This window comes from Miscanthus floridulus, chromosome 19 (genome assembly GCF_019320115.1).
Source record: "Miscanthus floridulus cultivar M001 chromosome 19, ASM1932011v1, whole genome shotgun sequence".
Taxonomy (NCBI): Eukaryota; Viridiplantae; Streptophyta; class Magnoliopsida; order Poales; family Poaceae; genus Miscanthus; species Miscanthus floridulus.
In genome coordinates this window covers 15,228,343-15,243,038 of record NC_089598.1, presented here as the reverse complement: position 1 = coordinate 15,243,038, position 14,696 = coordinate 15,228,343, and the positions used below count along the sequence as shown (strand labels likewise).

Here is a 14,696-nt window from a genome sequence, read left to right as displayed (position 1 = left end):
ACTCGCTCTCTTTACTGAGTTGCAGTGGGAAGCTATATATACAACTCTACCCATCTAATGCTAGTGCACAGATATGTTAGGCTACCATACTGTTACAGTGATTAGATGTAACAGCAGGGCTGACTTTGACGTCTGCCCTTACGTGTAGCTATAGTGCGATATAAGAGTCCTTTCGACGTCTGTCCCTGCATCGGCTAAGTCGAGCTCAAATACTTCAAATGAAATGGTAACAAAATTATCCGCCTCCAAATTATCATCCTCCGAACTATCATCCTCTGGTAAAGCGGTTAAGGTTCGAAGCAATCATCTTATCTGTAACAATTTACCGCTGGATTCAGCATGGTAACTCCGATAAAAGCTGAAATACGTCTTATCAGCAATAGATAGGTATACCACCACTGGATCCTTGACGGCGTTAGCCACGTGTTTCATAGATGAGATACTTGGCGGCTTGCCACCTTCATTGCTCAAAACAATCTCGACGGCGAAGAGCTTCTTGAGTGAGAGAGCATGAAACTTCCCTTCAAGAATGCGATGTCAAGGATGTACTCGGGCATTTCGAGTGGCGCAATGGCAAATGAGGGACGCCAGCCAATAGAAATTACACACTGACAATTCGAGGTTGCGATCAGCACAACAAAAAGGGAATCTGCATGACAGATCAAGAGTGGAGAGCAGCACTGGCTTGGGGCGCGTTTAGTTCGGCTTTGCATAGTGCACTGATTCTCTACTGTAGCATTTCGTTTATATTTATAAATTATTGTCCAAACATTGACTAATTAGGCTCAAAAGATTCGTCTCGCAAGTAAGCAAACTGTGCAATTAGTTTTTGATTTCGTCTACATTTAGTACTCCATGCATGTACCGTAAGTTTAATGTGACGAGAAATCTTCTTTTTTATAGTGCACTTTTGGATAACTAAACAAGTCCTCGAAGAATATCGAATCCTTGTAGTAGCCGTTGGCTTTCACAGGAAGCTCCACAACGCACTTGGAGAGAAAGGGTTCGTCAATGCGAGCTTGCCACCGGGGCGCTGGAGGAAGACCCAGTTGCCCACGGAGCCATGGAGAGAGGCATCCTCCGGTAGTACACGCATGCGGTGAATCTCGCCAGCTGAGATGTCAAGGAAGGTGCCGTCGAGTAAGGTCAGCCACGGTAGCGGAGGGGGAAGAGGCTCCTCCCCAGCGATGCGACGCCATGTGCGGCAGACGGCTCCCAGTCGAACGCGGTCGGCTAGGAGTACTGTTTAAAATAGCGGGCTATTGAAAATAATAATAATTTTTTTCCAGAAGCTATGCAGCTATAACTGACGCTATGCCAGATAGCGTTTTTATAAAAAAAACATGAAAAACACCCGTACTTGATAAAAAAACATGGCAAATATGAAATCCGATGAACACAAATATATTTCTAAGGTTCCATAATTTTAGCTAACGTTACCGAATACCAAATGACATGACAACATGATTTATGAAAATTTAACCGTCCAAAATACCAAATTAGTAGTAAATGATAATTAATAAGTAGAAAATCGTCATAGCGTTTAGCGGCGCTATAGCGGCAAATAGCGGCGCTATAGCGGTAAATAGTGACGAAAGTCATCGTAACGTTAAAAAGACCAATATCTTAGCGGCAGGCTTCTCCCACCACCATAGCGCCGCTATAGCCCGCTATTTTTTTTTCCTTGCTAGGGAGGGGAGGCGCCTAAGGACAAGCCTCACAAGCTCTGGCCGCAAGTCTGCCCAAGACGGGAAGTGCCTGGCTGCCACATTCACGGTGCTTCTTGCTCCTCAACGGGCTGTCTCTGGACGCGCCGGCAAGGAAACCGAACTAGTCGGTCGAGATCGAGATCACGGTAGTTGTTGGTACGGACGTATGGTCCTGGATCCAAATCTTTTATAGCCCCCGGCCGGCCAGCCCCAACCTGACGGGTGGACTCGAGCGTCTCAACGAGTCGGTTGCTGCAACATGTAGGAAAACTAGGCCACGCAGACTCGGAACCCACACGATGGATTCCTCCAAGCCCAGGTCCTACTCGAACCAAGCAACCGCCCAACCGGTACACCGGCCCAACCAAGGTCGGAACCGGGGAACGCAACTACGCAAGTATACGTAATTCGCTACGGGAGAGCAATACGTTGATGAAGCATCGCGGTTCACGTGATTCGCACGGGAGATCAATACATTGTTTCTCTTCTCGGCGCTAGTTAGTACCCAGCTACTAAATATTATTCAGTACCCGACCCGCCACGCCTGCCCCACGTTTATATTTGGCCATGCAGCCCGAGCCTGTCGGCCCGGCCCAAGGCCCGTTTTTTTGGCACGGCCCCGCACAGAGTCTAACGGGCTCGGGCTGGCCCGGCCCAGAGCAGCAGGCCGTACTTGGGCCTTACCCCAGGCACGTGGGCCGGCACGGCACGGCCTGCTACAGAGCAGCCGCCCCGCTAGCGGCCCGGCCTGCCAACCCCGCGCGGCCGCGCCCCCAGGCCAGGGCAGGGCGACATTCAGCCAATCAGCCTAGCTCCCTCTCGCCTGTCGCCTCACTCCCACGGCGCCTCCCCCCGCCTCACCCTCACTCCCTCAGTCCCTCACCCTGAACCCTAAATCCTACCCGCTCCGGCGCTCGCTCTCGCCTCCTTGCCTCTTCCCGCGCGGCGGCGTCTCCCTCCACTGCGCAGCCATCTCCCTCCGTGCGCTAGCCATCTCCCTCCGTGCGCTGGCCTCCCTCCCTCTCCCTCGCCGTGTGCTGACCACCCTCCCTCTCCCTTCTCTGGTGCGCTCGCCTCCATCCCTCCCTCTCCCTCCTCTGGTCCGCTCGGCTCCCTTCTCTTCCATGGCGGCGACGGCACATGGCCCTAGAGCGGCGGTGCGCTGTCCTCGAGGAGCGGCGACGCGCTGGTTCTCGAGGGGCGGCGGTGCGGCCAGGAGCAGGCGGCGCATCCACCGAGCTCGCAGCCCCGACGAGATCCGAATCCAGCGCGAGGAGGCGGAGGACGACGAGATCCACACGCGAGGAGGCGTGTAGGCACTCCCCGGCAGCGGATCCAGGGTGGGCGCGCTCACCGGTGGCGGATGCAGGGCATGACCATCCTCCGGCAGCGGATCAAGGGTGGTGGCATCCCCTGGCGGCGGATCCAGGGCGTGCTCGGCCTCCGCGGCGGATCTAGGGTGGTGGCGTCCCCGGCGGCGGATCGAGGGGGGGGGCGGCGTGTTGGGCCCCTTCCCCTCTCTCTCTCTGTCGGCAGCGTTGGGGCTCGGGCTGGCACGGCCTGTGAAATTGGCCGTGCCTCGCGAGCCGGTCCGGCACAGAAATCGGCCCATAGTGCCGTGCCTGGGCCGGAGGCCAGGCCCGTGGCCCTGTGAGGCACGGCCCGGGAGGCACGACATGTCGTGCCGGCCCGTTGGCCATCTATACCCACTTTCCCCGCGCCCAAGAAGGCCCCGGCTGGATTTTCCGTTTTCCTTTCTACGTCACGTGGTTGGGTCATGTGGCCGATTTTTTTTCTCATTTTTTGTTGTGGCTGATTTTTTTTTGTTTCTTTTTTGTTGCGGCCAATTTTTTTCCTTTTTCCTTCATCTCATCGTCGGTTTTCTTTAAGTTTTTCTTTCTACGTCACGTGGTCGGTAGTTGCGGCGGATTTTTCCCCCCTTTTTTCTTGCGGCCAATTTTGGTTGGTTTTCTTTTGATTTGAAAGGTAGATTTCATATTGAAATAGGTGAGGCAAGAGGCAGCAGATGAAAGTCTCCAACTGGAAGGTAAAAACGTGATTTGATACATTTATGATGATGATGATCATAAAACTTGGGTTTTATAACGGTAAATGAATCATACAATCGTATTTCAAACCATAAACCTTTTTTCGCCAATAACATAAATTTTCAGGTAAATGAATCGTCAAAGAAGATTGCAGTACACTTTGCAGTTTGAATACACATAGTTTTTGTTAAAGTGTGAATGTAAATGAAGATTTGAGAGAACCATCTCTTTCATTGATCTCTGAAATATATTTATACAAGTGAAGGGGTATCATGAAGGGACACGACTGTTCTTCAAAGGACATGCCCTTTGGAGTAAAACTAACTGTCTAATCCTATCCACTAATCTTGTAATTGATGGATGAGATCACTTCGTGAATAGGTGTTTGTTCATGGCGTCGTTGATGAGATCACCGAAGGGGTGTCTGTTGAGAGACACCGTTTTGTAACACTCTCCCTTGATCGAATCTTCCTTGAGATTAATGTAGCTGTAAGCTAAAATTCCTCGAAAAAACCCTATGGGAAAAATCTGAGGAATATATGATATGTCATAAAAACTCCTTTAAACCTTATTGGAAAATAAGGAGAAAATAGCATATTTATTTGTGATTTAAGTAAACCACTATGTCATTGATATCCCATTAAAAACCCCAATGGGGAAAAATATTGGAGATACGACATAAAGATAACTCCTCCAAAAACCTTTTCAGGAAAAATATGAGGAGCAATATAAAGTGATATGTCGCTAAAACTCCTGTAAAAACCCAGTGGGAAAATTAGGAGAAAATATGACGATATATTATTGGTATTGCCTCTTGGATAACTCACATGAAAAACCTTCTCAGGGAAAAACCATGAATGAGTTGTGAGGGCAATATGTGTCTTTGATATTTCCCACAAAAACCCCAGTGGGAAAAATAGAAAATATGACACATGCTTATGTTAATATTACCTCATTAAAAACTTTGACAAGAAACCTTGTAAGTAAAACTTGTGAAAGAAAAGAGTATAATATGATGCTGGTACAGGTCAACATTTAGGAGACTGTCTCCCCCTGATTCTGGCAAATCTCGAAGTCGCCGCATACCAATTCCATGTACCAATTTTTGAAACATAAAAGTTGGTAAGGACTTAGTAAATAAGTCAGCGAGATTATCACATGACTGGATTTACAAGATGTTTATTTCCCCGCTTTTTTGTAACTTATGGGGATAAAACAGCTTAGGGGCAATGTCCCTTAGCGACATTACTCTTTATGTAACCTGTTTGCATCTATGTAACATAAGCGAAATTATCTTCATAGATAATTGTAGGTGATTTAATCGAAACCAATACCACATGCCGGTTGTATGTGGTTAATCATTCTGCGAAGTCATACACATTCATGTGATGCCTCAGTATAGAGCAATAATTTCAGAATGATTAGTAGAGGTCGCCGTCAGAGTCTGTTTAGAAGACTTCATGAAATAGCTGTACCTCCATGTAAGAATACAAATCCAGTTTCGGATGAGGACCTAGATAAGTAACCAGCATCCGTGTATCCAATCATATTGGGATCATGATTTCTCTTAAAGAATAAATCAAGATCTTTTGTACCATTAAGATATCTGAGGATATGCTTCGCTCCCGTCTAATGACGGTGAGTTGGATTTGCACTATGTCTAACTAGTATGTTCACTGCAAATGCGATATCAGGCCTGGTGCAATTTGCAAGATACATAAGTGCTCCAATGACACTAAGATATGGAACCTCGGTCCCAATATCTTTTCTCTAAAATCTCGTGGTCTAAATGGATCTTTCTCTATTTCTAAAGAACGAACAACCATCGGGATTTTGTTATGATATGATTTGTCTATATTGAATTTCTTCAATATTTTCTGGATATAGGCTAATTGATGCACTAAAATCCCTGAAGGACGGTGCTCAAGTTGTAAGCCTAGGCAACATTTGGTCTTACCCAAATCCTCCATCTCGAATCCACATGATGGAAATTGTATCTCAAATGATTGCATAATTATTTCTGTATCATGGTGATATCAAAATAACCAATATACGCAATCATGCTTAATTATACACAATGTATGTTGCGATTTATATTTTGGATTCAGAATATAAAGTCCATTGGGACTTATACGTCCAAATCTATCAAATTCATTTGATCCACCAATTATTGAATTTGGAAAACTTTATTTTCACACATACCATGGGGTATGCTATGCTGGGTCTCTGCGTGAAACCATATGCTACAAGCTCTCATTATTCACCACCTTGCTTCTGAAAAGAAACTCTATGAGGGAAGATATTACTATGGTAATACTTCTCATTATTGAACAAGAGCAATCTCCTTAATTGCCACCTTTTAGTTTGACTAAATTTGAGTGTGAAGACACTCTGCCTAGGATTTTTGGTCTGGATCCAGTAAGGTAAAAAGGCAATCTTTGAGGAGTATATGCCGCGACAATTTATAGTCTTTAAATGATTGATTCGGTTCTTGAAATCAATATAGCATGTGAAAATGTTAACCCTTTTGGACTCCGAGTCATTTTCCATATGGAGTCAGGGTGTTCCAATGTCCTAGGATCAGAGTTTGGGTGCACCGTTGATCCGGGTGGATTTTGATCCGGGTTTTGGATGCTCATCCATTTTGGGTGTCTACCAACTTGAGGTTGGCTTGGATTTACTGATTTGGAGGATATTGTCCTCGATATCCTCGGACGCTTACTTGGAGCATTATCCTTAGGAGCGGCCGTACTTCTCCCCCTCTTCTTTGGAAGTGGGAGTTGAATGGTTTTAATTGGTACCTCCATTCTTTCGGGCGCATTATAAGTAGGATAAGAGGATTTTGTGACACCCTTATTATCAGTAAATGTTTCTGGCAGATTCTTTGCAATATGATGCAAATATAAGATATTCTAAATGATTAGGTTTAGAATTTTTTGGTACGTGGATGTGAGGATTGCTCTTTTGATTCCTGGCATTCTTGATATGGTATAAATCTCCCCTAATGCCTAGAATTATCCTCAAATGTGATCAACATACGGGCAATTTATAAATTCCCTGCAGAGTTACCTCTTGGGATCCCTAATGCCCATTGGTATGTTGGGGTGGTGATATAGGTATGTGAAAACATACTCGATGCGCAGATAGGAAAATGTTTGGCTATGGCCAAAGTTTCACGTACATACTGCAACAGAGGGAGTTGTATAAGTGCAGCTTGATGAATTTGAATTAACGATGCGGTGTGTAAGGCCGCATGAAAACAACTTAGTTCTGGTAAATTATAATTCTATTTTAATATGTCATGCAATTTAATTCTCAATAAAAGACTCGATAAAACCATTATTGGTATGGACATAAGGTACTTGATATATAGTACCCAAAAACCAAACAGTTCCATATAAAATGGATTTGATCCCGCGTCCAGGATAATTTGCTCTAAATTGAAGATTTCGAGCAATGTGTTTGGTATAGTGATGGTTCTCATGACTAAGAGACACACCTGGGACTATATTTTGGATGCATAAATGTGCATTACATAGTATCTCTATGGTCCATAAAATGGTAAATAGAGTCACATGTATGTTCTTGAATTTCTTCAAGAAATGTAGTGGCTCATATTGGTGCTATGACCAATAGAATTGACAATAATTCTCAAGTTATCTCTATAGTTGAATAACCAAGGCAAATGTGCCAAGTCTTATTGACATCAAGAGAGAGAATTATTTGTACGCAACATTGGATATATGTTATGTATGTGTAGTCAAATCCAACTGAGGATATCTTGTTTAAGTATTGCCATATCCGTTGTTAAGAGAAAAATACTCCTCTTAGTTGTCATCTTGGGGTTTTCATATGAAAACCACATTGACGGATATCTCTATAATTTTAATTGAGTACATTATGGAATCAGAATACAAGAATGGATTCATGATTATTATTTGAGTACCAATAGGGAGTATGATAGTAGCACGACCAAAGCCCACTATCATGACATCACGTCAAGCGATTAACAAAATATTTTCTTGTCTCTATGTAAGAGTTTAGGAATATTTTGCTTCCCTATATATAGAGTTTGTGGTGCAACTATCCACTAGGCAAAATTTCTCTTTGCATTTGAATTTACTCTTGTATAGGTCTATATATAGCATGAAGAATATAATGACATTCTTTGTAGATATATAGATTCCATATAAGTTAATTAATGGAATATCAAATGTGATGGCACATTATTGTGATATTCAATTGAAATTGATGACAACATTTTATATTACAACACCAAAATAGGACGTAGATACTAGGTATCTTTGTAAATGGAAGACAAATTTGGTCTCCAAAAATGGATCAAGCGAAGTAAATTCGATGATCATGCTCTGCATGCTCTTAAGACCCACTTATTAATTAAGTGTTTCGTTGCTACTTGGTTTCTTCATAAAACTTGTTGTGAACAACTGGCCTTCCTGGTGGTGTCAGGTTGAAGATAGAAGCGTGCTTCATATCTTTATTGTTGAGCTAGATATTTATGTCTAATAGATTTGTAATACCGATCAATTAAATGTTTCAAGGCATGACATTTTCAAGTTGTGCGGCTGTATCATACACAATCGGGACAAAATATGGTTCTGTCATATTTGGGAAATGTCTTGACCTTAAAGAATGCACGGGACTGCTAATTCTTTTTGCGTTAAATCTTACCATTAAAGTTCTTTGGATGGCATTATTACATGGCATCGAACTTGTATGATTCTGAAAATTCAATGTACTTCAGATGATAGAGCATCACTATAATGCTAATGATGATTCCTCGATAAGAGTTTATCATACACTTAGACCTGAAGTAATATAGGAATTAATCTAGAATACATTTGGTAAGTAGTGTGCTTTTGCGAAAACGCAATGTTGGGGGATATTTTGGAACAACATAATTATATTCTCAAGTGGACTTAAGATCCTAGAGATAAAGTTGTGGCCAATCATAGTTGGTATTGGGCAGAATGACTGCCTTGTGTTGTTCGTATCAATCATTGAAAACTAGCCATATAGTGCTTCGATTTGCATCCATCGAGATACACACATGTGTGTTCTGGATGTGTATGGTGCTTTATTTAAAATAAAACTCCATACTTAATTGATCATAAATGATGATGCTCTCTTATGAGGAGCATCAAATATTGCCATGAATCCATAGAACATCAAGTTTAACATTACGTCCATTGACCATGTTAGATAATGGTGACCATCAAGAGCAAGAGATTAAACTCTTTACTGGCTACTATTCTAACAAGGTTTAAACCATAGATTTTCTGAATTTACGCTAAGGGTAAATTTAAAATTGCTATGGTGATGTTGTATTAATTAATGTAAAATAAATAGGAGACAAGATATATCTCACTAATAGTGTAAACCTCATTTATGCTAACACATTAGAGGTAGCCATCATAAAGATATAGACCTTTAATAATATAGACATAGTCTGTTAAACAGTAGATGCCAAGTGGTGTATGCAATTTGTATAAACACATTTTAAGGTAATCATCAAAAGATTGATGTAGACCTTAGTTAATCCGCAAACGAATTGGGTACGCACGTTGAGGATAGTCACTAAATTGTAGACTTAGTGTAGATCCCACAGTAGCAACTATGGTGCTACCTTGTGTATGACCAATAGAAATGCTGATTAATGGTAGTCATCTTGTGAAAAGATGTAGACCGTATGTTTCAATTTGTGATGTTAGGTACGCACATTAAGGATAGTCACTAAGAATTTAGTGTAAATCCCACAGTAGCAACTATGGCGATACCTTGTATATGGCCAACATACAATGTGGAACATTTGTGTTGTACAAATAATGAGATAATACACTTCATTAATTTTGCATTAAAAATATAAGCGCTATAAGCTTTAAATAAAGCATAAATAGGCTTAACATAAAATGAAAATTACAAATAACAAAGTAGTTACAATGCAAAGGTTGTGATAATTATATTACATGTTTATTGGGTTTGCCATTTTGGACAAACACTTTGAACATTATAATGATTATACTACATGTTTATTAGGTTTGCCAATTTGGACAAACACTTTGAACATGCAATTTTAATAGCATATGTTTATTGGGTTTGCTAATTTGGACAAACGCTTTGAACAGTACTAAAAAAATTCCAGAAAACATAAGATCTGGAAAGCGAATTTACAGTGGTAAATTCATCTGCAGCAGTATATGTCATGATGCAATTCTCGATGACACATGGGTCTCAAAAATATTTATTTATTTACATGAGGTAAATATTGTGCATCACGATTCATTTCAAACAGAGTCTAAAATGAGCATTTACGTGAAGAAATATAATACGCTGCATTTTTGTTCAAAGCTGATGGTTAAAACATTAATCTGGAATACATTAATAATCTATTTGGATTATCATATAATTCACAGGAAATAAGGAGGGTTTTGTGCAAAATGCACAACCTTATCCATCCACGGGCAGTTTCCTGTGGGAAACACGCCGCTCGGGCGCTCCGCCTCTCGGCCGCGCCACCGAGTATTCGGCTCGCGCAAGTGCCGTTGTGCCGGTCGCCGCCGCATGCCAGGGCCCAGCCAAGAACCGCAGCCGGGGTACACGACGCCACCGTCGCCAGCCGCGAGCTCGGAGTCGCGCTGGGGTTGCCGGCCGCGACGCGAGGTCGCTGACGTCGGCCGCAGGATGGTCGCGAGTGCGGGGCTTGCGTGCGTGCACGGCCACAGGGGCCAGTATCGCGAGGATGAGGATGCCTGCAACGGGCACAAGGCCGCGCGGGCGGTTCTGTCCGTGCCGCTGCGGTGGTCGCCGGCCGCGACGCGAGGCCACAGGCGCGGGGCCACGGCGCGAAGGGCGCCTGGCCTTGGAGTTGCCAACCGCAGGCGGCGCTGCTGGCCAGACGCGGGCTCGCCATCCTGAAGCGTGGACGCTGCTGGGGCTGATCTGAAGACGCCAACCGCCGCCAGGCTTGCCATGGGCGTGCAGTTGCGTGCTTCGAAGAGGGACGCCATGTGGGACAGCCGTCACTCCAAGCCACGACAACCACCGTGCAGCGCGGATCGGTCCGCTTGCGAAGGGCGGCGCAGAAAAGCAAGAGGTAAACGATGATGGTTTTACCGTCATTCTTCCTCCTCCGAAGATGTTCTTCATGCGAAGGAGACGTCTGGATCTTTGTTTTTGTGCAGAACGCTGATGATTAAGAACTGAGAACGCAGGCGATCTTGCAGCGAGGACCAGCGTGAACTTCTTCATGCTTGTTCTCTATCTTCGGCGTTGAGTAGCACTGGAATGAAATTTCTCCAGGGATCTGCTTGTAGGCCCATCTCCGAAAGAACAACATCCTTCTCGAGTAAATGCCAATTTGCGATCGTGATTCACTCGGTGGAGAGCGAAAGTGCTGATAACGTGTTAAAGTGTGAATGTAAATGAAGATTTGAGAGAACCATCTCTTTATTGATCTCTGAAATATATTTATACAAGCTGAAGGGGTGTCACGAAGGGACACGACTATTCTCCAAAGGACATGCCCTTTGGAGTAAAACTAACTGTCTAATCCTATCCACTAATCTTGTAATTGATGGATGAAGATCACTTCGTGAATAGGTATCTGTTCATGGCGTCGTTGATGAGATCACCGAAGAGGTGTCTGTTGAGAGACACCGTTTTGTAACAGTTTTGAGGCTGTCTGAGTTATTATTCCACTAAATCACATACAATACTTTTTTATAAAAAGAAAAAAAAAACTAATACATCCCTCGCTTTTCTCGCCTCTCTAATGGCAGCTAATTGCTTCACCTGTCAAAAGAAGCGAAACATTAAAAAAGAACTTCATGATTAATGATAGAGTAAACCATGCATACGGATTTCCTGCAAACTCAGATACTGATTTGTGCTTTCTTAAATAACTGGATAAACATCAATGAATCAAAATTTGTGCTTTCTTAAATAACTAGCGCAGTCCTGCAACATGAGTCCCAGCAGCATGCTTGTTTGTACAGGTCATGCATATCAATCGGCAAAAGATGGTAAATATCTGAAGTGTATAACTGTATATGAGAAGCAGTAACATATTTTTATGAGCGAAGTATGGTGATAGCATAACTAATTCACAGTAAATTCCAGATTTTTTTATCGCTATAAATCCTACATTGATCCAACAAAAAGTGGAGCGCTGTAGTATGTAATGATCCTAAATCCAACAAAAAGTGGAATGCAAAAATGTTTTTTTCCACCATATCTAACCATCTCGATTGACTATTGTAGTACAACAGTTTTAGATCAAATATCTAATAACACAATGGCAATTTCAATCTGAGAACCTTATGAACAAGCAAGTACCTAGTTCAGTAGTTCCTGCTCATGACACATGACGTGCTCTACTGCATGCACTAGAGATAATTTTGGTGTAATTTTAAAGGTATATATATGATTTAACATGCATGAACACATAATCAAATAGTAAATCAAAATTGATCAATTATTATCAATTCCTAGAAGATACAACCACTTCCACATCGCCTCATGAAGGCCAATGCACATGTCAGGTTAGCTGTCAAGGTGTACATTCACATGTGGCAAAATAGAGAATGATAATCAATTCGTCAAATGCAGAAAATCTGAGGATTAGTTACAACTTACTGTTGCAGGTTCATTTTTGGGCCTATTTAATGACGACTCAGCAAAATATTCAGTGCAACAGCATCACGTAACATAAGAGTTTGACATGAAAATTCTGTTATCTTAATTTAAAATTGAATGCTCAAATACAGTTAGCAAATTAAAATGGGCTGCTCAAATTTAAAATTGAATGCTCAAATACAAAGCACATAATCGAATGAAAACGTGAAACAAGAACCTTTTAGTTGAGGAACCAGGGGACTTTTGCAGCATGAACATCCTCTGGTGGCAATGACTGACGACCTGCATATGCAGAATAAATAGAATTCTTTTACTAAATTATAATCACACCATAAGTAATCACATAACTGTATGATCTGAACAATTAAAAATCAGTGATAAGCTAAATAAATGTCTATGTACCACACCACCTCTCCTAACACATTATATCTCCTGCCCTTCTACCAAACTTGACGTACCTAAATAAAGATCTAAAAAATTAGTAGCCATTTAGTCCTTCATGCATGTTCCATGGCAGGAAAAAATAAATAAAACTAATTTTGTTCATTAGCTGAACCACTGCAGATGTGCAGACAAAAAATATGAAAAATGACATCCGAAAAGCTAAAATATTAAATACTGATGATGTACACTGTCAGTTAGTAAACTCTAGATGGACACATTGAGCTAATTAAGTAAAATCTGAATGAAAATTTCACTAATTATGCAGAGAAGCAGACACTTCAATTCAGGATCTTCACTTTACCACTGGGAAACACTCCACGATCATCTTGTTTTTCAAAAGCTAGACCATGAATTTGCTCTAACCCCAAACAAAAAAAGAGTGATAGAGCAATCAATTAATTTCAACACAGTAATGAGAGTTCTGTAGTGCAGCTAGACAATGCACCCTTCTATGTATTGGTTGTAGCGTGAGCATAAAAACTATCGGTCCCTTGTGATTCTGATTCCAAAATACACCGACTTCACAATTCATGAGAAGGCTACTTACAATCACTGCTACCTTTGTGCTACAATGAACAGAAACAACCAACTAAAGATCTCTAATGGACAAACTACAATGCTTGTAAGCAGCACCAAATGGACCAAGCAATTATCTTTGTCAAATAAATGAGAAAACGGATTTGGTACACATATAAGCAAACTAAAACTCTTGATTCTTAGAAAGATCAATTTCTGCAAAGAATGAGTACCAAATCAGGTCATTGTTAACATTTGACTGGTGCAAAAATCAATGAGTCTAGCTTGTATAAAAAAAATTGAGTTAAATGCACCAGCGGCCCTTGAACTTGTAAGCGTGTGCCATATAGGTGCATGAACTTTGAAAACGTATTTCTGGGTCCCTAAACTTGTTAAGTTGTGCATCACAAGCCCATGCCAGCCATGTGGATAATTTTTGCTGGGGTGACATGCTAGCATGATATGTATTTTTTATTTAACCCCTCATATATTTTTCTCATAAAAAATAGACCACTCTTTCCTCCTCGTTGGCTGTAGCCACAAACTCGACGCCATGGCGGCCACGCTGCGACAAACGGTGCTCGCTCTAGCACCGCACAGAGCTCCGGGCGGGCAGGGCATGCAACAAGGATTTTCCATCCAGGCGTGTTGTTCGTTGCCACGTGGCCGCCGGCATGCTGCACCCGTTCGCGTCCCGTGCTTCCACCTGCTAGGCAACGGCGCGCGCTCTCGCTTGCTCGGGGACCTCGTGGGAGCGCTCAAGAGCAACGCCGCGGCTGGCGAGAGCCTTCACTTCGTTGTGTACTCCGTTCTCGCCGAGATGTGCTTCGGCAAGGACGTCGTCTCCGAGCTCGAGGACACTCGCCTCTGCGCCATGCAGAAGTTCCAACGTTCAATTCTTCATGCGTTGCCGTCCTTCTGTGTTGTCGTCCTCCCTCAGGCAACAGCTAGCAAGAAGAGTCTTTCCTGCCTCTCGAGCCAAGGTCAGGAACCGGAAAACAAGCGATGGCATCATCGAGGAGGCCGACCTGTCGGCTATCGCGCATGCAGTACCTCAAGGTCGTGTCGTGCTCGAAAGCCTCCGGCGCCACCCACCTGTGCCATTTGTGTTCCGTCACGCGGAAGGGCAGAAAGCCGCGGAGGCTACCGGTGTGCCCCGCCTGCCGGACGGTGGCGCGACCGTGAACTTCCTCGTCGGTAAGATGGGCCACAACCCGGCGACATGGTCAGACCCAATGTCGTTCACGCCAGAGCGGTTCATGCCCGGAGGGCCGGCGAGGACGCAGACTTGACCTGGTCCGTGTGCTCTAACAATTCGCGAGGG

At 43.2% G+C, this 14,696-nt stretch overlaps 1 long non-coding RNA gene across 1 annotated transcript in view; it reads right to left on the bottom strand.

Moving 5' to 3' along the window:
- The window catches only part of LOC136527087 (uncharacterized), a 46,533-nt gene that overhangs the window by 29,904 nt on the left and 1,933 nt on the right, over positions 1-14,696 (bottom strand). The window lies entirely within an intron of this gene.